General features: G+C 34.0%; 2 pseudogenes; both read left to right on the top strand.

The window, feature by feature from the left end:
- Positions 1-25,926, top strand: part of LOC111395716 — a 68,671-nt pseudogene that overhangs the window by 26,204 nt on the left and 16,541 nt on the right.
- On the top strand, positions 20,976-25,062 carry LOC111395715 (annotated as a pseudogene).

Genomic DNA, 25,926 nt, shown 5'->3' with positions numbered 1-25,926 from the left:
TAGGGTGCAATTTAGAAAAGTTGTGTGGTAGGGACTAGGGTTTGAGTGTTAGGTCAAAATTAAGAACACGGTGCCAGAGGTTCGCTAGCTGTTCGCCCTGCCACCGCTCAAGCGAGAAGAAGTAGAATGGACGTCGCTTGCTCTTCACCCAGACTTCGCTCGAGAGAAGTACCGTCGCTCGCTCTCCGCTCGAGCGACAGTGTTATATGGAAAATTGTATTTTTTATTTTTGAAAAGTTTGACATGGCCTAGAACTCCAAATTGCCCCCAACTATAAATACAAAGGCCATGAACGAAAATAAATGTTGCTTCATTGTGCTTTCATGTTAGAACACTTTCATATCATTGTGAAGAGATCCAAGAACACAACCAACTGGAGAATTCATCAATCTTATTCTTGTGATCCGAAAACCAATATTTTAGGAAAAACATCAAGTTTGTGAAGATAAAACACTGGTACTTCTTCATCTGTTGAGGAAGGGACTCTCTCAAAGAGGGATTGAGGGAGGTGGACTACAACCGCGGAAATTGGACAAAAACGAGAGGTTCTTGGAATTCCACTTGGTGATACAATCAGCTAAAGACCAGAAGGCTGTATTGGACAGCAGATTGGGCTGCAGGTGGTAGATCGAGAAGCTAGTAGGGGACTAGTAGTGTCTACGACAGTAGATCGTGAAACTGGAACAACGGGTCTGACTGGGTACAGAGTTTGACAAAACTTGTACTGACTGAATTGGTTTAGCGGAACTTACTAGCTTGGTCCCGGAATTTTACCTACGTTGGGGTTTCTCCATCATCATATCGTGGGTTGTGTTTTATATTATGTTATTTACTTTATGCAAATCGACAGTTCAACATAGAAATTAACTGGACTGTATGTTTAATCACCTAGACAATTAATTAAAGTGACCTATTGCTTTGATTAATCAATTTCGCAATGAGGTCGAATAATAAATTGTGTGGAACGTAAACTTGGCAATATCTAAAACTTGAATTTGATGAAACATAACATTCTTCATGAATTTTCAAGTGATTGTAGAACGTTCCTTGAATTTTCAAGTGGTATCAGAGCCTAAGTGCGAATCCTGAACTTACATTAGTCTAGATTAGTATGTCGTTGAATGTGCCACCCCACTTTGATGGGAACAATTATACGTATTGGAAGGTGAGAATGAGGGCATTTTTGAAATCCTTAGATGAGCGTGAATGGAAAATTGTGGTAAATGGTTGGTCTGCCCCTAGTACCACAATAGATGGTGTCGTCACTCCCATCCCTATCCAGAACTGGTCTAGAGCTCAATTGGATAGCAGTAATTTAAATAGCAAAGCCCTCCATGCCATATTTATGGTAGTTTCCCCCGAGGAGTTTAGGAGAGTGTCCATGTGTGAGGTAGCAAAGGAAGTTTGGGATATTTTAGAAACCACACATGAAGGAACTCAGGCAGTTAAGAGTTCTAAGTTGTAGATGTTGGCCACTAGGTTTGAAGAGATAAGAATGAGAGACGATGAGATGTTTGATGTCTTTTATGCGAGCTTAAATGACATAGTAAATTCGTCCTTCAACCTAGGTGAGAAAATCCCTAAACCTAAGATGGTGAGAAAGATTCTTAGATCCTTACCTGAGTGTTTTAGGCCTAAAGTTACGGCAATTGAGGAGAGTAAGGACATAGACACTATCAAGGTAGAGGAGTTAGTTGGATCACTCCAGACCTATGAATTGACTTTAGACAATCCCGCTAAAGAAAAATCCATAGCCTTGAAAATCATTAGGAATATTCGGATGGAATCTTCTGATTTTGATTCACCCAATGATGAGGAGATGGCCTACCTAACTAAAAAATTCTAAAAAATGTTTAGGAATAAAAAAGAAACCTCAAGAGAAACAAAGAGGTGGCCCGAGTAAATCTAGGAAGAAATCCAAATCCGTGAGATGCCATAATTGTCACGGCTTCGATCATGTGAGGAATGAGTGTCCTAGTGCTAAGAGATTTGAAGAGAAGGCTATGAATACTACTCTCACTGATGATGAGTCTAGTTCGGACAATCAGAGTGAGAAATCCACCCGTGAGGAGAGTGGAAAATATGTGGCCTTCGTTGCAAAGGGTAAAAGTGGATCCAAACATGGGAGTGATAGGGAAGAGGACCTAGATAGTAGTGAAGAATCTGGTGATCAGAGTGGAAGTGAGCAAGATCTAGAAATAGCCTATGATAGGATGTATGAGGAAAGCCTCAAGATCTGAGCCACTAACCAAGCAATGAATAAGAAAGTGAAGGAGCTTAGACTAGAGAAGGAACAGTTAGAGGCTCGGGTTAGTGATCTCACTAGTAAGAATGAGATGTCCTCTAGGAGAGTAAGTGAGCTGACTATTGTGAATGAGACCATAGCTATTCATGTTAAACACCTTGAGAGTGAACTAGAGTTGTCTAGGTCTCAGTTACTTGCCTTTTTTAGCAGTTCTAAAAAGCTAGATAATATTCTAGGTATAGGCAAGCCGGCTGGTAATGGGAGAGGTCTAGGTTTTGATCTGAATGCTACTAGCACATCACAGACCACCTTTGTTCATGCTACTGACCAGCCAAACATTGTGACTAACCCCATACCAAATGTTGTGGGAACTCCAGGATCTAGGTCTTCCAGACGTCGTAGGACCCATCGGCCTAGGAATAGAAATTAGCGTAAGCATATCATAGGTCCTAGGTTTGCCCCTACATGTTTTCACTGTAGGGAGTTAAGTCACATCCGCCCTAGATGTCATCAGTACTTGAACAATAGGAAAGACTTGAGCCTGAAAAGGAACAAATATCAGGTGTCTGTTGGTCAAATTGGATTCCTTGCTAATCAAGTGAATCGTTTGACTCAATTGGTGACACAGCTATCTGGAAACAATCCCCATTCTGAACAGGTTTGGGTAAAGAAAAGTGATCTCCCAAATTTGGTTAGAGATCGCGGTGCTCTTAAAGGAAAGAGCATTTATATACCTACTTGATTAGGTTTTTTTGACGCATGCTTGGTTCTTGATTGATATATAATTATTGCATGCATCATGTGTATATATTTTTTATTTTGTTGTTTTCATGCATGTGCATTTTCACCTATGAGTTTTGGCGCATGCATAATTATTTTTTGTCTTTGTGTGTTTGACGTTATTTTATTTTGTATGTGTAGTAATCATTTTAGGAGAAATGAAAAACACAAAAACATTGAAAATTTGAAAAAGACAAAAATAGTTCGTTATGAAAATTTCTGCAGCATGACACCTGACTTTAAGCTTGCACGTTGTATCATGTAGGAACTAAAATTGATAAGATGTAGAATAATTTCCATTGCTTGGTTAGGTCTAGTTGGATTAATATGTATAAGTGTCTTCATGTACCATTTGCACTGCACACACTATGAACTTGTTCGTGGGACTCTACCGCGTGTGTGAGATTTGGGATGGCTGTCACATGTTGATAGGGTGACTTTGAACATTACTTGACCATATTTTTGTAGACCTTAACCCAAAAATTTCCCCCAATTTTAGATGCTCATATCTTAATGTTCTTCTTTGGGGCCTATTTGACCTGAACAATTAAGCCTGCGGGGTCTCTTAAAACCTGGTGCCTATGGTCGACTGACTTGGGTTAACCGGCCTAAAGCTCGCTACAGGGGTCATCTTAGTCGCCTAATGGAGAAGAATCTACACTTAAGACGAAAAATTAATGAGCTAGAGAAATGAGAAAAATATGATGAGATAAAATTCTTTGAAAAATTGATAAACAAATAAGCACATAATAAGGGGGAGATACGTAAAAATAATAAGTATAGGTCCTACTATGCGTTACATGGTTTGACTCTCATTAGTAGGATAACATACTTATTAGCAGTGATTGGCATGTCCCTTCTCACAAAATTAAGGTTTGGAGTCCTGCTTGCATTGGATTAGTGACACTTTACACACATGAGTCATTTATATTTTTATTACTCCATTCTGGACTGAACTAAGTATGTGAGAAGTTATACTACTTGTTGATTTTGCTTTTACATGCTATCAATTGCATTTTTGATAATTATGTGATATTACTCGACTTGGCCTTAATGCATGTCCCTTCAGAATTTGTGACAAAAAGGGGGAGAGAATGTGTAACTGAGGGGAGAAATAATAATAATAATGATTGAGCATACACATAGGAGAGCAACTGCATATGCATGCACATGACGTCATTGATTGTCATCACTTGCATTGCATTGCTATGTCTAGGGGTCGTTGGGGAGAGACATAGATACATTTAACTACTGCATAAAAACATGAAAGCTTGCAGTAAGGGGGAGCATTGCATTGCATTCCGTATCACATCCATCTGTTTGAGTTTTGATGTTTAGTGGTGTTGGTGTCTTGGTTGGTGTTTTGATTGGCATCAATATCATGTCTCAAACTGTTATGTTGATTTGTGATTAAGAGCTTTATGTAATCTTTATATTTCCTGTATCACGTGCTTTTACACTGGGTATATGAGTTTGTGGATTTCAGGAAACAGGTACACGAAGGAATGCAAGACTCAATGATTGGGTTTACTGGGTAGTTTAGTTTTTGGTTGTCAAGTCCTGACTTATTTTCTATTGTCCTGACTTCATTTGTAGAGTTTTGTCATAGAATGCCAAAGGGGGAGTTTGTTAGTTCTAAAGGTGTAATTGGCGATTCTGTGGACAAAAGGACTAAATTATAAATTTGTAAAAGTGAGGGACTCAATTGTACAATGTTATAAAAGGCAAGGACTTAGGGTAGAATTTAGAAAAGTTGTGTGGTAGGGACTAGGGTTTGAGTGTTAGGTCAAAATCAAGAACACGTCGTTGGAGGTTCACTAGTTGTTCGCCCTGCCACCACTCGAGCGAGAAGAAGTAGAATGGACGTCGCTCGTTCTACGCCTGGACTTGCTCGAGCGAAGTACTGTCGCTCGCTCTCCGCTCGATTTTCGCTCGAGCGATAGTGTTATATGGAAAATCGTATTTTTGATTTTTGAAAAGTTTGCCCCCAACTATAAATACAAAGGCCATGAACGAAAATAAAGGTTGCTTCATTGTGCTTTCATATTAGAACACTTTCATATCATTGTGAAGAGATCCAAGAACACAACCAACTGGAGAATTCATCAATCCTATTCTTGTGATCCGGCAACCAATATTTTGGAAAAAACATCAAGTTTGTGAAGACAAAATACCGGTACTTCTTCATCTGTTGAGGAAGGGACTCTCTCAAAGAGGGATTGAGGGAGGTGGACGGCAAGCACAGAAACTGGACAAGAACAGGAGGTTCATGGAATTCCACTTGGTGATACAATTAGCTAAAGACCAGGAGGCTGTATTGGACAGCAGATTGGGCTGTATGTGGTAGATCAGGAAGCTAGCAGGAGACTAGTAGTGTCTATGGCAATAGATCATGAAACTGGAACAGTAGGTCTGACTGGGTACGGAGTTTGACAGAACTTGTACTGACTGAATTGGTATAGTGGAACTTATTGGCTTGGTCCCGAAGTTTTACCCACGTTGGGGTTTCTCCATCATCATATCGTGAGTTGTGTTTTGTATTATGTTATTTACTTTATGCAAACCGACAATTCAACATAGGAATTAACTGGAATGTATGTTTAATCACCTAGAAAATTAGTTAAAGTGACGTGTTGCTTTGATTAATCAATTCCGCAGTGAGGTCGAATAATAAATTGTTTGGAACGTAAACTTGGCAATATCTAAAACTTGAGTTTGACATAACATAACGTTCTTCGTGAATTTTCAAGTGGTTGTAGAACGTTCCCTAAACTTTCAACCTTCATATGTAGTGAACCAGACACTATTTGGACACATATAGAAGGTACATGTTGAATCCATAACCTATTCCTCACAAGGTTTGGATCCCATATCACAGATCACAAGAAGCTATCCTACGCTTTGATCATTTTCCACAATGTTAGCCTCCGCTGAATCAACATGGCATTTTTCCTTATCGTTTGCACCTAAAGCTTTGTTTATATTTTTCAAGGCATAGTAGTCAGGTCTAATATGCCCGTTCTTCTTACAATAATGACACGTCTTCTCCGTATGCCTCGACTTTGATCTGTCCCTCATATTCTTGCTAAGCTTCCTATCTTGACGCCTCCCACGAGCAACTAGGCCCTTAGCCTAACTTTTAGATCCCTCCGCAAGATGCTTAAACTTCTTTTTAGATTGTAAGGCATCATAGCCCTCCTCCACTGTGCGAGTATCACGACTATAGAGAATAGTATCTCTAAAAGTTACATATAATGGCGACAACGAACACAACAACATCAACGCCAAGTCCTCCTTGTCACACTTAATCTCCAAAGTTTACAAATCGGCCATGATTTCTTTGAACAAGGTTAAGTGATCATCCAATGACCTACCTTCAAACATCATATGAGAATACAAGCACCGTTTCAAGTGTAACTTGCTGGTCAAACTTTTTGTTATGTAGAGCTGCTCTAACTTCAACCACAACGCAATAACAATTTTCTCTTTCAAAACATCCTAAAGAATTTGATTTGAAAGATGAAGATGAATCTAAGTCATGAGTTTTCGATCCCTACGCTGCTTCTCCTCTTGCATCTAGGTAGAAGGCATCTTATCAAAGTCAAGCAAGGCTTCCTCTAAATCCATCTACGCAAGAACTGCTCTCATCTTTGCTTTCCATAAACTAAACCTCGTATTTCGATCCAACATTGAAATATCATACTTCATTGTTGCCATACGAAGATCAACCTTACGCTCTGATATCACTTGTTATGAATACGGATCATAAGATATGAATGAAATAAAATAGAAAAGTAAATAAATCGAGATTTACGTGGAAAACCCAATTTGGGAAAAATCGTGGCCAGATGAGAAGAAAGTTCACTGTAACCAATAGAAATGTGTTTACAATGTCAAGACTCAATACTCTCAATTGAATCTAAACTCTCAAGACTCAATACCCTCAATTGAATCTAAGCTCACAAGATGTTGTAGATTTGTTCTCTTTCAATCTCTGAACATTTTATGTATGTTCAATACAATACGACGGTTTGTATATATATAGACGCCCAAAAAACCTAGTTGAAGATCAATAGGAGCCTAAAACATGTTAAATCGTGAAAAATTCAAAACTGTCCAGATAATATTGTCACTCGAGAAGCGTCGAGAGGCAGCTAGCCAAATGGATGTTGCTCGAGCGACAATTCGACGAGAAGTGGGCGAGGTTTCTCTGCTTCAAGGGCTCGAGCGTCCAGCTAGAGAACAACTAGCAAAAATGCAACAATAATTTATCCCAGACTATAAGTTGATTTCTCCAAGATCAACCCAACTACTACTCCCAAAACCCAAGAATTAGGGTCACACTACAACAACAATGGTATTGCTCTGGGTTTTATGTATCTCTTATTGAGAATTATAAACTCTAATTCTGTAAAACTAAGAGCAATAAAATCATAATAAGGAAAAAAGACATAAAAGAACATGCATCAATTATAGAGGTTCACCTCAACGTTATGCATAGTTAATTCACTGTGGTAAAAAAAAGTTCACAAGAGAAAAATCACAATCCTTTTCCATCGACATACTGCCTCTTTATAGTAACGATACTTGAGCTCCACAACTTAACATCTCCATCAAGATTCCCGTCTCAGAATCATTTATAGAGATCAAAGCCAGGAGAATTTTTTTGAATTCTGACATAAACCAGAAGATATCATAGTAGTTGGAACATATTACAAATCTATATGAAATGACTCTTTATTTCATATAACTCGGATTCTGGATATTATCTTTTATCATTCAGTGGCTACATTTCCCCAAAATACGCTATAGATGGCCCATTTTTGGGTTAAATCAGATTTATTTTGCTTTGGGGTTTTGGTGCTTGAGATAGCAAGAGAAACAAAACATTTTCACAAAAAGGTACATGTTATAAATTAACCAAAAAATATCCATGTGATTAAACTTATTATCTAACTTTGGAGTCAATTAAAAATATTCTTGTAGCAGCATCCAACGAGGTTCATGGTAATGCCAATGTCGATATTTAAAGCATCTCTAGCTCAGGCAAGTCAAATAAACAAGCCATGTAATATTTGAAGACTCTTCATATTGGCTTGAATGTCCAATAGTAGAATTCTAAATGATGGACCAAAAATTGAGAAATTTTCACCATATTCTAAATACACAGTTGCGTTCACATTTAATTGACCCAACCTGGTGGTGGCTGCATCCCATTCCACCTAGCTGGGGTGACTCTTTATTTCCACTTTTTGCTTAATTTTGAGGATAATTGAAAATTAGATATTGTGGAGATAAACCAAGGTGGATTTCAAAATCTTGATAATTTTTATTTCTTGATAAAAAATTTTGTACAATAGACCAAAAGAAATAGAGGATTTTCTCACAAAGACCAATACCACAATCTTCTTGGACATGTAAGTGTAGTTTCCTTATTTCTATGTACTTCACAGCGAAATTTTTCTTTTTAGCATTTGGATTAGAAAAATGGTCCTTTCAACTTAGTTTAGTAAGTACAGACATGGATGCTGTATAAAGCCGAAATGCCTTTGGAATTAGTCAATGCTTTCCTTGACGTCTTGGGCTATTTATGATAAGTGCTTTGATCAGTCCATGTGGGAGTTTTATTAGTTCAAAAATCCTCACAAGATAGGCCAAGCATTTCTACAGTTGTGTTAATGTTGGGGAATGAATGTTTGTTGTCTCAAGCTAGACAACCTGGTTTTTTTCACAGAAAGAGATGCTGAAATTTCAATTAGCACAAACACTGCAAATTCAAAAAGCCAAATGACCAATTCATTGGTGGAAGCACAATTATATTATGTACACATACCTTCATTCTCTCAATTCATTATCTACACTATACATTATCTAATTTATACATTTTATCTTTATTCTCTATACTAAAATTTGCATTCTCTATTTCTATTATATGATACAAATGGATCCTCTTGATTTCGATGAGGGCTTGTTCGGTAGCCAATCACTTTGCTTGAGCTTCATTAAATCCAGCCTTGCCTTCAACGACTCAAGGGGTCTCTTGCAAATCTGTAAATCTGAAGAGACAAAATCAAGGAAATCTGGGATAATTTTAACTTTCTTTTTTTATTTATTTTATCTTTAGGTTGGGAAGACACAAGAAGAGGTTTTGCCCTCAATCATCTTTCTAAACTACGGTACAGGGCAGATAAGGTATTGAAGCATAAATTGAAGTCTTGGGAAGATATGCTTATGGGAAAAGATTACCCGCCAAAGTCTAAGGAGTGGGTGATCAACATCACCTTTGAATCCACAATCTCAATTTCCTAATCAATTTATCGGTTTCAACAACATCTCCATTCCTGATGATTTGTCGAGAATGGGCATTGACGATGCACATAGAAGTAGAAATCCAATTGATTTGGATGGCATAGATGAATATGTCGGCAAAGTCGAACTACAAATTACCAAAACAAGAGGAAAGCGAAAGGGAAAAAAGTTGTGAAGTGTTGGGAACACTTTAAATTGATTTCAACTGGTCGCACTGACAACGGAGTCCAAGAGTTTAAAGTAGTGTGTAAATGTGCCAACAAAGATTGGCATGGCAAAATGGTAGCAATACTACCCACCTCAATCACCATCAAATGTATGACCAAACATGGGCTAGCTTGTCGGTCAATCTCAAACAGAACTAACCTTTAGTACTCCTTCTTCCAATAGTGATTCTTCAACACTGAGATATGATGTATTCGTAGGAAAGAACTTGTGATCGAACGGTGAAGATCGTTGTCAGTGCGGAGTTGCCACTGAGCATAGTGGACAATGAGCATTTCACAATATTTGTGAAGGAATATCTTCAACGAAGGTACGAAGGGGTAAGTAAAAATACTCTTCATTTTGATACCATTGGTTATTTCTATAGAATCAAGAATCAATTGATTAGTAATTTAAATAAATGTGGTGGTGTAATATATTTGACTCCAGATTTATGGGAAGGTATTAATAAAAAAAGCTTAATTAATAGCAACTACACACTACATAAACCTACTTTGATTTATGCCAAAAAAAAAAATACTTTTAAGATAATTGACTATCCTTATAATGCTAATAATATTTATAATTATATCCGACAAATTATTAGGGAATATAAATATGAAAATAAAATTCATTCTTTTATATTTGGCAAAGCTAGTGATAACAAGTCTCCCATAGATAAACTTTGGAGAATACTTAATCCTGATTTTGGTGGTTTTTTGTTTCATGTTCGTTTGTATTTGTCATAGTTTTAATTTAATTGTGTAAGATGGTATGGGACGTGCAACACCCCAAATCTACATATATGTTTTTATTTTTTTAAATGGTGATTTGAAGTGTTACCTAAATCTTTCTTATCTAGTTTATACGGAATATAACATGATTGCATAAATATTGGGATTTGATCGATAAATCTTAAATTCAACAATTTAAATGAGAAATTTCATATATAATTAAATCTTAAATACGAAGAATTTAAATTTGTCAAATTCGATTCAACATGGGATCTCAAGCCTCGAAGGCAAAAATTACTAAAATAATGTGCATGGAATTTAACATAAAATTTATCCTTAAAATAAAAAATTGTAATAATCATTTCTAAATTTTTTTACTTGGCAACCCCATAAGCATTACTCGATCAATCTTCCACGCGTCCACACAACTTGTTCTAATCTAGAAACGTTATTGTAAAAGTGAATATTTTGAAAATAGTCAGCAAAAATACGTGCATATTCTTATTAACATGATATAAATATAAAATGACATAACATACAAACATTTCTTAGATTTAGAGCAAACTGATTGCGATACCCCAATGGTTTAAGGAATTTCTTAGGAATTCTTATATCCCATAGGATTTACATATTCTATCCTATAGGATTTACATATCCTAACTAACGATCTATCTCGTAGGATTTAACATAGAAATTGACCCTAAGTCCTTATAGTAAGTATTTCATGCCAAAATTTATATAAACATCAAGAAATAAGAATTTACCACTTCGCACTATGTATTCTTATCTCGATTAATACTAAGATATTGAAATATGGCTTGTGAAAACACACACACACACATGCACACACACATATAAAATGTGTACAATATAAACTTTTTGGTAGAAGAAAAATCATTTCATCACAAATATACACATATATGTATATTTTTCCACTACTATGCATGTAACTTACATAAATAAAAAGGCATTTTCATGTTAACGAGGGTTAATGAAATTAATCATCATTGGTTAACGATTTTAATGAATTTTAAATCAAGTCAAAGTAAATGTTATGTTTAGGTTTAAATTAATTTAATTACTTTTTCATATATATAACCGTATCATGAAAGCTCTCATTTCATATACGTAATCATACCATGAAAGCTCCCATTATTATTATTATTATTATTATTATTATTATTATTATTATTATTATTATTATTATTATTATTATTATTATTTGAGGATAATACTTTTTCTTTCTATTAGAACCACTTGGGCATGACTAGCTCAAAATTACTTTTTTTTGAGCCCAAATTATATTATTTAACAAGAGGTACAAAATGAGTATAATATTGATATATTTTTATCAACTTCTAAAATATTTAAATATTCGACCCAAATAACTTACGATAAATTTTAAAAAATAAACGTAAACAAAATAAATCATTTATTTTAATTTCCAGTAACATAATGAAGAAAGTAAAAGGGAAAAAAGATCTAAGTTTCTAATCCCTATGAATCCTATGAATCTTCGTTGTTGGAGCTTCATCTTTGAAGAAGTCTTTTGCCTCAAGCCCGAACTCTATGTCTATCTCGACCAGTGGCTCAAGTTCATGCTCATGCCCATTCCTAAATCTAACCCAAAGTCATCCCCATGCTTCCAATAGGGATCTTCCTCTAGGTCCAATTCAAATTGAAGTACGAGCTTGTGCTTGGGCTCTAGCTCAGGCTTAGGCTTAGGCTCAACCTCATCATTGAGCTTATTTACTATCTCCAATTTAAGTTCTAAGCTCTCGCTCCACCTATCTAGAAGGGTTTGACAATATATGCCGAACTCATAGTGTTTGGGTTCTCTAGAGGGTTACCTTCTAACATCTCATCCTTAACCATAACTCTCATGTCTCCCCATTGAGGTGAAAGTGAGCGTATGAGGTTATTCATACCCTTGGAATGCATGATCTCCAATCATGCATCCACAGCTACCATATATTTTTCATAGATGTCTTGCACGTGTTCGATAAGCGAATTAGCCAGGTCAATAAAGTAATTCTCATTAGAGTGAACGATGGACCTACGGTTCAACACTGCTCTACAAATTATGGTCTTTCTAGCGATCTGATAAGTTCTAGCCATATTTGTAACATAAGGGTTCAATTATGTTTTGCCTTTGTTAGTGATATCAAAGTATATTTTATGCTCTTGTAGTTTTAATATAATGGCCAATCATCATGCCTTCATGGAAATTAAAACAAAGTAATAATTGCGTAGCATATTTCATTCTAAATATCTCATAAGCATTTTATGAATTTTAGCTTAAATAATTCATATATCATGGTTGAAAAAAAAATGGAACATAACATTTTATTTCATATCTAGTTCGTCGGACGGTAATTGATTGACGAGTGTTAAATGGCATAGGTCTTATTTTAATATATTTATTTAAGATTCAGGTAAAATTTCATCATACATAGAATTTTTTTTTTTTTTTTTTTTACAAAAATGAAATTAAAGATACCTGAGCAACATGTTACTCTAAGTCTATTTCTATAAATTTAAAAACAAAAGGAACAATTTGCTTTGTGATAAAGTTCCAGATCAGCAATGAAGCAAATGAATAAGTGCTGAGTTATGCCATGTTGAATAAATATGCTCAAATAATCAAAAGAAAGCAAAACAGTCAAACTATTCAAAAGTCTGGAGCTTTTCAAGAATTTTTCTTATCATTTCCATGAAGATAGGCTTCATACTAGGCTTGAAGGAAAAGTTATATAACAAAAAGTTTTACTTGACATAAATTATCAACTCAAATTATAACAGTGAACAGTAACACACTTTTCACTATTCATGTACATTGTTTTTAACACAATCATTAACCACAGTCCAAGTTAAATCATCTCAATGTTGGGGCCACAAATTTTAATTTTTTTTTTTTTTTTTGCTCATAATTTAAACAAAATTCATATTATACATGATAGTAAAAAATATATTTTTTTTTAATTCAGCCTCAAAAATGATAGATTTGGACTCTGATACCAAGCTGCAACTCCCAAGTCTACTACATTTATTTTTTTATTTTTTATATGAGGATTTGAAGTGTTATCAAAATCTTTCTTATTTAGTTTACACAGGTTTTAACATGATTGTATAAATATTGGGATTTGTTCGATAAATCTTAAATTCAACAATTTAAATGAAAATTTTCATATATAATTAAATCTTAAATACGAAGATTTTAAATTTGTCAAATTCAATTCGACATGGGATCTCAAGGCTCAAACACCAAAATTACTAAAATAATGTGCATGGAATTTAACATAAAATTTATTCTAAAAAAAAATTGCAATAATCATTTCTACAATTTTTTACTTGGCGACCCCATAAGTATCATTCGGTTAATCTTCCACGCATCCACACGGCCCATTCTAATATGAAAAGTTATTGTAAGAGTGAGTATTTTCAAAATACTTAGTAAAAATACGTGATATTCTTATTACTGGATATAAATATTAAATGACATAACATACCAACATTTCTTAGATTTAAAGCAAGCTAGCCATTACATCCAATGGTTTAAGGAATTTCTTAAGAATTCATATACCTCGTAGGATTTACATATTCGACTCTAAAACCTTATAGTATTTCATGGCAAAATTTATATAAAGATCAAGAAATAAGAATTTACTACTTAATGAGGGTTAATTAAATTAATAAGGGTAATTGGCACAAAACGTCCCTACCTTTCGAGTGTACTGTGGAAAACACCCCTACCTTTTATTTTTTGGCATTTTTGCCCCTATTTCCACCTTTCTTTGCATGGAAGGTCCTTTTCACTGTTTTTTGGGTGTAAAATGACCAATATGCCCTCCTCTTTAAATAAAAGAAAAAAGAAAAAATTGCAACTATAGGTGAGACTTCTAAAAAAGTGCAAATGCCCCCCTCCCCCAAAAAAACTTCACCTTCTTCCCACACCTCACCCCCACACCACCGCCACTTGCCAGCCATTTTCAGCCACCTTTCGGTCAGCTTCGCCGTCGGACCAGCATACCAACTTGAAGCCCCCACTTTCCTCTTCACAACCCACCCAACCACTAGCCGGAAATCTAAAGAAATTGGCCGAAAAATCATGCCAAAATAGATCGCCCGTGCAACTTCAACATAGGTTGTGAAATAAATTCAATTCCAAAAAATGTAGCTTGTGAAATAAATTCAATTCCGAAAATGTTAGTGGTGTAAAATGCGTACTGTACAATATAAACTTTGTGGTAAAAGAAAAATCATTTCATCTCTCTCTCTCTCTCTCTCTCTCTCTCTCTCACACACACACACACACACATATTTCCACTATTATGCACGTAACTTACATAAATCAAAAGGCATTTTCATGTTAATGAGGGTTAATGAAATTAATAATTATTGCTTAATGATTCTAATGAGTTCTAAATCAATTTAAAGTGAATGCCATGTTTAGGTTTAAATTAATTTAATTACCCTTTCATATATATAACCGTTCCATGAAAGCTCCCATTTTCTTATTATTATTTTTATATTGTATATTAATAAAATATTTGAGGATAATACTTTTTCTTTCTATTGGAATAACATAGGTATTGCTAGCTCAAAATTACTTTTTCTTGAGCCCAAATTATATTATTTGACACGAGCTAAAAAATAGTATAATATTGGTATATTTTTATCAACTTCTAAAATATTTAAACATTCGACCCAAGTAACTTACGATAAATTTTAAAAGTACACGTAAGCAAAATAAATCGTTTATGCAAATAAGTGGGTCTCGTTTATCACTTCAACTTTTGAATTTTATTGTGTTGACAAGGTTGGATATGGACTATTTCATTTACTAAACGACCAACATTAAATTTAGCCCGTATCAAAATATAATTAAAATTCGGGCTGTTACATGACATATTAAGAATCAAATTGATAGAGTTAGGGATGCAGTAAATTATATGACCATATCTCTAAACAGGAAACAAGCATTTGAAGAACTTTGTTCACAAGTTGACCAAGATTCCAAAAATTTATAATTGATGTAAGATACAGATGGAACTCTACTTATTTATTATTTAAATTATGTGAAGGTTATGACCATTTAATTGTTAAATTTTATAACTCTAGGTATGTAAGAAATGTAGATGGTTCTATTTTGATTGATACATACTGGGACTAGCCTTAAAAGTAAAATATAAATAAATAAATATTTGACAAGCTTCTATGATTCCACAAATGTCTTATTCTGAATATACTACCTCATTAGTTCAAGAGCTCTTGAACGTCTTCATATCATTGCAAAGTGTTTTCAAAAAAACAAAAATGATCCCGATTTTCATCTTTTTTATAGAATTAAAGTTCAGAAAATAATGGGAAGACATGCCAATGATATTTCCATTAGCAATTGTAATGAACCCCGAGTACAGTTTTAGAGATACTAAATATATTATTAATAAAATAACAAACTATTTAAAATTTGATGCACTACTACTTATTCGAATTTAGAAAACACGTTCACTTCAATGTACGAAACATAAACATAGCGTTTGGGTACAAATATTAATCGAACACCCACCGCAACAACCCCTTCTACTACTCTTCTAGTTAATGAAGTATAATTTCTGTCCATAATTGAAGGCATTAGGAATGAAAAATATGAAGCAAAGGTTCTTGTAGGATGTCTCCTGCATGTAATTCAACTTCGGACGCAAGTCCTGCTCAAATGCCTATTGAATTAGTTAAATATTTTAATCATCAAACACTTAGGAGCGTAGAACCTATTAATACTATACAATTTGATTTACTTGATTTTTGGCCGGGGAATGAACAAAAATGCCATGTCTTTTCTGTCATTGCAAAAGATCTACTAACGCGTCCAATTAGCATTATAGCTTGGAGACCACTTTTAGTACAGATAAGAGGCCTTCGTCCAAGTTAAGAATCTGACTCAAAGAATATATTCTTAAAGCATTGATGTGCGTAAAGAATTAGCAAGATGCATATTTTCGAATACATTATCTATATGAGAAAATTGTGTAAAATCAAGTAAATGATAACAACTTGCTTGTTTACAATTTTAATTCTACCTACTAAAAAATGAAGTAGTCGATTTCAAGCCCAGATACAAGGAGTAGAGTTTCCAAAAAAAATATAAAAAAAGATTTAATAAAAAATCAAATCTAATTTCAAATTTTCAAATCTTAACTGCCAGACATCTTGAGTGAGTCAAGAGTTTTTGCTTTGCATGGAGAAGGAAGCAGGTGAACACATACCTTGTCAGATAAAAGACTCAAGGAACTAAAATTCTTAATCAATCAAAATGTTCTCTACATCATTAATGAAAACAAAGATTGCTTACTTTTTAAAAAATCAAGCCTCCGAAAATGAAGAAATCATCTCCTCAAATTCCAAGTATCGTCAATGACAATACCTGTAACTTGGGAAAATGGATTCTCATTTTTGGAAGCTTCATTAAAAAAATTGTAAACATAATTAGTTGTTCATATCCAATTTTAACTCGCCTACTCAAAAACAAGTAGTCGGTCCCTAACCCAGATAAAAAGAGGAGGGTTTTCAAAATATAATTCTTTTAAAAATTCATATCTAATTACAAATCTCAATTGAATTTATTATTTTTACATTTTACTTCTACAACTTCATACATCTCATATTCATATAATTCAGTTATTCAAATCAAACATCATATAAATTTTATACATTAAATATTTCAATTTAATGAAAAAGAAAGATTGTTACATCAATATTTCAATTCTCCGAATAATTATTGTAGTCTAATAGAAGGGTTAAACAATACACACACACACACACACACACACATCGAGCTTGTGGGCCAAGTTTGGCTCGGCCCATGACCCACAACCCAAACTCATGGTTATTGAGCTCTAGCCATCTCTGTTTGGCCCATTGCCACCACTAAACAAAGGTGAAAGAAACTCTTATATTGCCTTGGCATAAATAACAAGAAGAAATGGGATACATTCCATTTAAGTTTATAAAAAATCTATCACTAAAGTAAAAGCATCTCTAAGAGATTATCTACTTATAAAGAGCATCTTGTATATAATAAATATTATCTTTAAATTTAGAGAATAAATTTTTTTGTAACTCTAACAATGCTATCTATTTTGACCTTCCATTTTATTTTTTCAAGAAACATTTCTTTCCATCTTTTTTTATTATATTTCTTTATATGTTAATGACAAAAAAATTCAAATAAAATTTGAATAATTTAAGAAATATAGTATTGAAATATGTAACTTACTAAATGCAATTATTATAAAATAAAATTATAGGGTGAATTTGACTCTTCAAATTTAAAAAATCAATTCATTCTCTATTTAAGAAAAAAAAAAGGTAGGTGAAAGAATCTATTGGAATTTATTATAAAGCATTGACTCTATAATGTTTTTAAAGATGTAAAACGGAGCTATGCGTGGAGGCAAAGCTATGGGTTAGGCAAGCTTAGGAGAGGCATAAGCGTAAAAAAGCGTAAAAATGTGTTTTCTTATTTTAATATTATTTTAATTTTTAATCAATCAAAAAATATTTAATAATTAAAAATAATACCTAACAAACATTAAAATTAATTTATAGGAACTTTATACATTTTTTCAAAGTTTCCAACGAAAGCATAGGTTGAAAATGTAAATACTAAATAGTAAATAGATAGGAATTTTCGAGAGTTGTCACTTGTTTAAGGCTTCAAGCGGCTTTTTTGAATACAAGGCAGATAAAGTGAAAAAATCAACCTTTAAGTTTTAAACTTAAAAGAATAGTAAAAAAAAAAATTTTTAAAAGATAATAATGCACGCTATCATGCCTATGCGCGCATTTTGACCGCTAAATAAGGCGTGAAGCCACTTGGCTTGGCATTTTCACCGCGCACCATGCCTAGGCGATGCCTCGATGTACCTTTTAGAACATTGCTTATAGTTAGAGAATCTGTTGAATATGCTCGAATATTATTAAATTTATCTTTTGTTACAGCAAGCAAATATAAACATTCAAAAAATGAGGGTATCTATGCAAAATTTTTCTTTCAATCATTGATCGATAAATAATGTGCCAAGCCACTTGGCTTGGTGTTTTCACTGCACATCGCGCCTAGGTGACGCCGTGGCGCGCCTTTTAGAAAATGGCTTATAGTTAGAGAGTTTGTTGAATATACCTTAATATTGTTAAATTTATCTTTTGTTACGACGGGCAAATATGAATATTCAAAAATTGAGGGTATAGATGCAACCTTTTTTTTTCTCAAAAAAGAGGTCCACGATATAAATAATTTTAAAAAAAAATATCTCAATGATTAAACTTATCGTCAAACTTTGCAATCAATTAAAAATATTTCTAAAGTAGCGTCCAAATCACTTAAAAATTAATCATGCTTTCAGCGTATACCAAGTTTGAGAATTCCAAAAAAATAATAATAATAAATAAAAAATAAAAACATTTTTTCCTCTCATTTTTTTTATATCTAAGCAAGTGCCAACCATAATATACACTTCGGAGTTTACAAATGGCATTTTCTGTTAAAAATATTTTTATAGAAGCGTCCAACTAGGGTCATAGTAATGTCAATATAGATATCAATCATCTCGAGCCGAGACAAGTCAAGTAAACAAGAAGTTTTGTCTTTGAAGACTATTCGTATGAGCGTAACTGTCCAACAGTAGAATTTCAAATGGTGGACCAACAATAGAAAAATTTCCACAATATTCCCTCCCATACACGGCAACATCCTCATTTAGCCTATGTTAGACAGAATTTATTTTGAAAGAGTGAGTTTTTGAATAGAAAATTTTTGGAGAATATATGGTTAAAAAGTAAGAAAAAATTTAAATTTAGGTAAAGAATATTTTATTATAAAAATATATAATTGAAAAGGCACAAAACAAAAAAAAAAGTATTAAAAGAATGATAATTAAATATGGACTTAATTCAGGCAACCTCCCGACTGCTGGGGTGGCTCTTGAGTTCAACCTTCTAGAATTTGCACTGACTGAAATTCCTTGAGGTGGGCCAGTGTTTCAGATAATGTGATTTCCAACCGACAAAAAACATGTAGTCAGTATTTAATCAATAATATGTTAATTGGCAGTATAATTCAATTTCTTTAAAATTGGTGCTGATCCTAATTATCATGAAAAATGATGGGATGTAAATGAAGGAAAAAATGTGTTAGGAATGCAGAACAATGATTTTTCAAAAAAATAATTTTATTTTTTAATTTAAGAATTCAGTATCGTTATTACATGTTCATTTATATTTCATAATCAAGAAACAAAGAATACGAATTTACCCAAATTCAATTTTCAATTCTTGAATTGGAGAAAAGATCAAGAAAATAAGAAAATAATTTTTTCAACGTTTTCTCTTTTCTGTTAAAAAATTTTGCCTTATGTACCTATATTTATAGGCACAAAAGCCTTGACATAGATATCAGCTTACGTAATAATTTGATATAATTTCACATGTAGTCCTTGAACTTTAATTACAATTACAATCAAGTTTAAAAATTTAAATAACTGTAATTGAGTCTAGAAAATTTTTCAAGCTTGCATATGACCTGATCGAACATATATGAACAAAACTCCAATAATTAGATCTTGTCTAATCGATTCTAAACCATTCAATCTAGTTTTTAATTTTTAATTTTTTTTCCACTGAGGATAAAAGACCGCGCTTAAGTATATATACACACACACACAACACATTCTCCCTTTTATTATTCTCACTAACTTAAGAACTAATTTCGATAGACATGTGAACTATTCATAGATGTCAAAGTTTAGCTGTAGCTAAGCATTGAGGAGATTTATAATCATTCGAGAAAAAATACTTAAGTAGTCATTTTACCCTTTTTTAATGATGGGCCATGACATAAATTTATGTTATCTACTTTGCTTATTCTCAATCCACCAACTCACTGGATATTTGGTCAATAAAATTGATCTCATCCATTGATGAATTAAAAAATCATTAAACTCGCGAATAGATACACACAACTCCACAACGATCAACTCAAATTTAATTCTCACACGATCATGCCATAAAATTAAACTCGACTTGTGGTATATTTAATATACTCTAAGTGTAGTAGTTTCATCTTTAATTATTTCTACAATAAGGATAAATCGTGAAGCTTGAATAGTGAATGAGTTAATAGTACAACATTTCAGTACAGAAGTCAACATTTATACCTTGGTTGTGAACGAAATATATATAATCAAGATATAAATATGTCATACTATGCTTTCTCAATATAAGCACCCAACTTATATTATCACAAGTGTTCACATACTTTTCGATTCGAATGTTTGATATCAAATAAATGCAATAAATAAAATCATAGTTTGTTTATTATATAAAAAATTATTTTATAACCAAAAAAATATATACTACATGGGTATACAACCCAGTAGAATCTAAATTAGATCTATTTAATTTGACCTTAATTTTTAAATTCATGAGACGATAATGGATTAATTTCCAATTTTTGATCTAGAATGCATAGATATTTGAAGCGTAATCTTCACCTTATAATACTTGGGACTTGCCAATTGTTGCCGTGACTGTATTGACAATTAATCCTCTTACAATTTAATCCAAGTCAAGAAAAGGTGTGAACACTGGACCATATATTCAGTCAATACACGTTTTAGATTTTTTTATTTTTTATTTTTTTAATATTTCCAGCCTATGAATCTATTGAACAAGAAAAACAGAGTGAATGAGGGGCAGAACAAGAACCATGCATATACGAAATAAATATTTCCCCTTACTTTTTGTCTTCACCTTTTTTATGTTCATCCAGAAAATCTCCAATCAAACGGATACTATAACTACTACACTGATCATTACAGATGGTGAGACCCTGGTTTCATCTGGCGGAAGCTTTGAATTGGGATTTTTTAGCCCAGAAAATTCCAATAATCGATACGTGGGCATGTGGTACAAGGAAATACCAGCTAAGACCATGGTATGGGTTGCCAACAGAGAAATTCCCCTCACAAATAAATCTGGAGTCTTGAAGGTTATCGAACCAGGACTTCTAGTTCTTCTAAACGACACTAATGGTGTCATCATATGGCCTTCGAATACATCACGACCTGTGAAAACTGCAGTTGCAAAATTGCTGGACTTGGGAAACCTCGTCGTGAAAGATGTAAATGATGATGACCCAGTGAACTTTCTATGGGAGAGTTTTAATTATCCGACTGATACATTGTTACCAGGTATGAAGCTCGGTTGGAACTTTATAAATGATTTAGAGTTCTATCTATCATCATGGAAGAGCAAAGAGGATCCAAGTTCAGGAGATTTTACATATCACTGTGATCCTACTGGTTATCCACAAAATATCTTGAAAAAAGGTTCAGTTGAGCAGTATAAAACTGGACCTTGGAATGGTCTCCGTTTTAGTGGGACACCAAACTTGGGAAAAAATGATATTTTCAAATTTAAATTAGTACTAAAAAAAAATAAGGTGTACTATCAGTATGGTCTCCTTAACAGGTCAGTTATCTCAAGGTTTACATTGAGTCCGAGTGGAGTTGCCGAGCGCTGGACATGGATCGATCAAAAATGTCAATGGAAAGTTTACCTGACTGCTCCAACAGATAATTGTGATACCTATAAATACTGTGGTGCATATGGTAGTTGCGATATTGCAAATTCTCCTGTTTGTGGATGTTTAAATAGATTTCTCCAAAAAGATCCTGAAGCTTGGAAGAAGGCAGATTGGTCGAACGGGTGTGTTCGCAGAAATCCATTGAATTGTCAAACAGATCTATTTCTCAAGTATTCTGGTATTAAATTGCCAGATACACGATATTCCTGGTATAATGAAAGAATGACACTCAAAGAATGCAAGATAGAGTGCTTAAACAATTGCAATTGTACTGCTTATACTTACTTAGATATAAGTAGAGGTGGAAGTGGATGCTTAATTTGGTTTGGAGACTTAATTGACATCAAAGAGCTATCGGCAGAAGACAAGATATCTACATTAGAATGTCTTCGTCTGAATCCGGTGAGTATTTATTCGACAAAATGCTTAACTATTCACAACACGTCTACTGTTTTCTTTAAGTATATCCAAATTATAATATTGAAGATTTTTCTCCAATATAACATTTTCCTGAACTTAAAACTTCAGAATATCTCATAATGAGCGCAAACAAAGCGACCTCCTGTAGTACAGCTTTACTTTTTTAGATTCAATCGATTTAATTTTGCTGCTTAGTTTCAGGACTTCACATTAGCTTCAATCTATTCTATTAATATTAGTATCCTAAAACTGGTTTACAGATGCAGAAACTTTCATTATAATTATGACTTTCATTGATATTATTTATTACAATAAATACAGGCCTTAATAGAAAGCTTATCCCAAAAACACACATATCTTTGAATTCAAAGGAAGTAGAAAGTTTACATTACTAGACGAACAAGTAGAAAATGGGATAATTCGGAACTTACTTTCCTTTATTGATGATCTGTGAGCTTGTCACTTTCAAGGATGTATCATCATTGAAAAGCAATCCCCTTTTTTATTTTTTTTGGTTAATTGTGCAGACTTGAAAGGACGGAAAAGAGAAATTCTACTAGTAAGTTTTTCGTTGTGTATGGGAATAATTCTGCTGGGTCTGAGTATGATTCTGTATGTTCGGAAAAGAAAGAAGAGTAACCAAAGGCTAAGAAGAGGTATCCTAGCAAAATCTATGATTTTTTTATTACAGACAAGTGGAGAATCCAATCTTATCTATGCAAATGGAAACCGTCTTTTGCTTTTCTCTATGTTTTAGGTGGCCTTGAACACTTTACAGACAATCACCATGATGAAAGCCACAATAAAGACATAGAGCTACCACTGTTCGACTTACATACAATAACTAAAGCTACTGATAATTTTTCAATTGAGAATAAGCTTGGAGAGGGTGGATTTGGACCTGTTTACAAGGTAACACATAGTTTTTTTAATATAACGGGGCCAGCACTACACGGGGAATTGATGCTTTCAGATTTCATTCCAAATTTTATTGATGTTTAATCAGCACACCACATCAAATATTTTGTTCACAGAATAATTTGGAAATTTACTCTTATATGAAATGAAGTCTTTAGTACACATAAAGGCATCAATATTACCCTTCCTCACAAGTAAAAAGTGGGAGGAAGATGAATTATGTAAATCACCATCATCAAAAATGAATTCCTTTTACATGCTTGATTTCTGATATAGGGGCGGCTGGAGGAGGGGCAGGAAGTTGCTGTCAAACGGCTATCAAGGACTTCAATTCAAGGATTTGATGAGTTCAAGAATGAAGTCATTTGTATAGCTAAACTTCAGCATCGAAATCTTGTGAAGCTTCTGGGGTGCTGCATTCAAGGAGAGGAAAAGATATTAATTTATGAATACTTGACTAATAGAAGTCTGGATTTGATTTTATTTGGTAAGAAATATTCATCTTGCACAATCAGGAATTATCACATTCTATACCGGGTGCCAGTTATATAGTGAAATAAAAGAGTTCCATCAAATCTAGAGGAAAGATTTTCTGATCAACTGTAAATAGGGGACACGTCATTAATCTTTATTCTATGTGCTGTTTCATGCTATTTTATGCTTGAAGATACTTTGTTATTGCTATTGGAAGTAATTACTCATTTCCTTTATCCAACAATCAAATTATTCTCACGACAGGGAATTTTTTTATTTTTTTTATTTTGTTAATTGTTTGCAGATCCAATGAAAAGTGCAGTTTTTGATTGGCCGAAGTGCTTCCACATTATTAATGGCGTTGCCAGGGGCCTTATGTATCTCCATCAAGATTCACGTCTCAGAATAATCCATGGAGACCTCAAAGCCAGCAATATTTTGCTAGATTCTGACATGAATCCGAAGATATCAGAGTTTGGCTTGGCTAGAAGTTTTGGAGGAAATGAGACTGGAGCAAACACGAGCCGAGTAGTTGGAACATAGTAAGAATCTCAATCCCATGATAAACCAAATTCTCTTTCATTGGTTATAACTGTATTTCTTGGTTAATTTATCACGCAGCGGTTACATGTCACCAGAATATGCAGCAGACGGAGTTTTCTCAATAAAATCAGATGTATTTAGCTTTGGTGTTCTAGTGCTTGAGATAGTGAGTGGCAAAAGAAACAGAGGGTTTTCTCACAGAGATCACCACCACAACCTTCTTGGACATGTAAGTACGATGTGTTTATTTCTATCTAATTTGTAATGAAATTACTCCATCTAGCATTTGGGTTCCAAAAATGGTCCTCTCAGATGAGTTCAAGTAGTACAGGCATGGAGGCTTTATAAAGAAGGTCGGTCTTTGGAACTTGTCCAAGCATACCCTGGTGTCTCGGGCAATTTATCAGAAGTTTTGCGATTAATTCATGTGGGATTGCTATGCGTTCAACAATGTCCAGAAGATAGGCCAAACATGTCTTTAGTAGTGCTAATGTTGGGGAATGAAGGTGTATTGCCTGATGCTAAAAAACCTGGTTTCTTCACAGAAAGAGATTTGCTTACTACTGAAAGTTCAACTAGCACAAATGCCGCATGTTCAATGAACGAAATGACCATTACCCTTCTAGATGGAAGATAAATATATATGTTACATTAGTTGTCCTCTTTTTGCTTATATAATTTTCCAGCTAAAAAATATGTCATTTCAGCCAGGATATTGAATTGTATCATTTGTATCTCTTCTGTTATATACTCTTGATTCTTCTATGTTAGTTCCACTACTTGGAGGAATACGATTCACTGTCAATCATGGCCAGGTTCAAGTCAACTGTAAGACAATGATAAAGACTACATTTTTGCATATAGGATTGTTAAAATAGGCCAGGTCACAGATTCACAGGTCCAAACTGGCACAGGCAGTCCGTAGGCTGGCCAGAAGGAGGTGCCTAAGGTCCGTGCAGGCCTAGATTCAAAAGAAGTGGAAGCCTATTATGGGCCAAGGGGCCACTTCAAAACCAGGCCCGGTATAGTCACCACCTCCATTTGCATGTGGGTTTACTAAACACTGAAAACTAAGCTGTTAAATACTCATCCAGGAAGAGAGAGGGAAAAAATCTGATATTCTGAAAAGACTATGAACTCATAAACATCTATTACTCTGTTTTCTTGAAATTTTGAAACTATTATACTTCAAAACATAGTCACTTCTTTGGTAATTCAAAGTGGTTTATGGATGAAGCCACCATAAGTATCAAATGCTTTCCATTGTTGAGGTGATTTGAGGGGTGAAAGAAGTAGCACATTAGTAATTTGGTGCTGCCTTCAGGTCGCAAATGCCTAGAGGTCCACAAATGTTATGTTGGTGCAACTATTGTAAGGGCCGGGAAATAAAGTGATTAAGTTAAAGGAACAATAACACTAACTCAAGCTGAACTAGAACTATAACATGCAGTAGATTCCAAGCCACGTGTTGATGCTTTCGTTGAGACAATATTTGCACTCACTACAAGTGATACCCACAGAAAAGCAAAATGCCTCCAGAATATAACGGAACCTAATTTGTTTTTGTTGAAGATCAAGGGAGAATCCAAGAGTTTGACGGGCAGACATTGACCATCTACTGTTGGCCGCAATAAAATATTAAAAGTCCTTTTGAT

Source organism: Olea europaea, chromosome 6 (genome assembly GCF_002742605.1).
Source record: "Olea europaea var. sylvestris chromosome 6, O_europaea_v1, whole genome shotgun sequence".
Classification (NCBI taxonomy): Eukaryota; Viridiplantae; Streptophyta; class Magnoliopsida; order Lamiales; family Oleaceae; genus Olea; species Olea europaea.
This window is presented reverse-complemented; position numbering and strand designations above follow the sequence as displayed.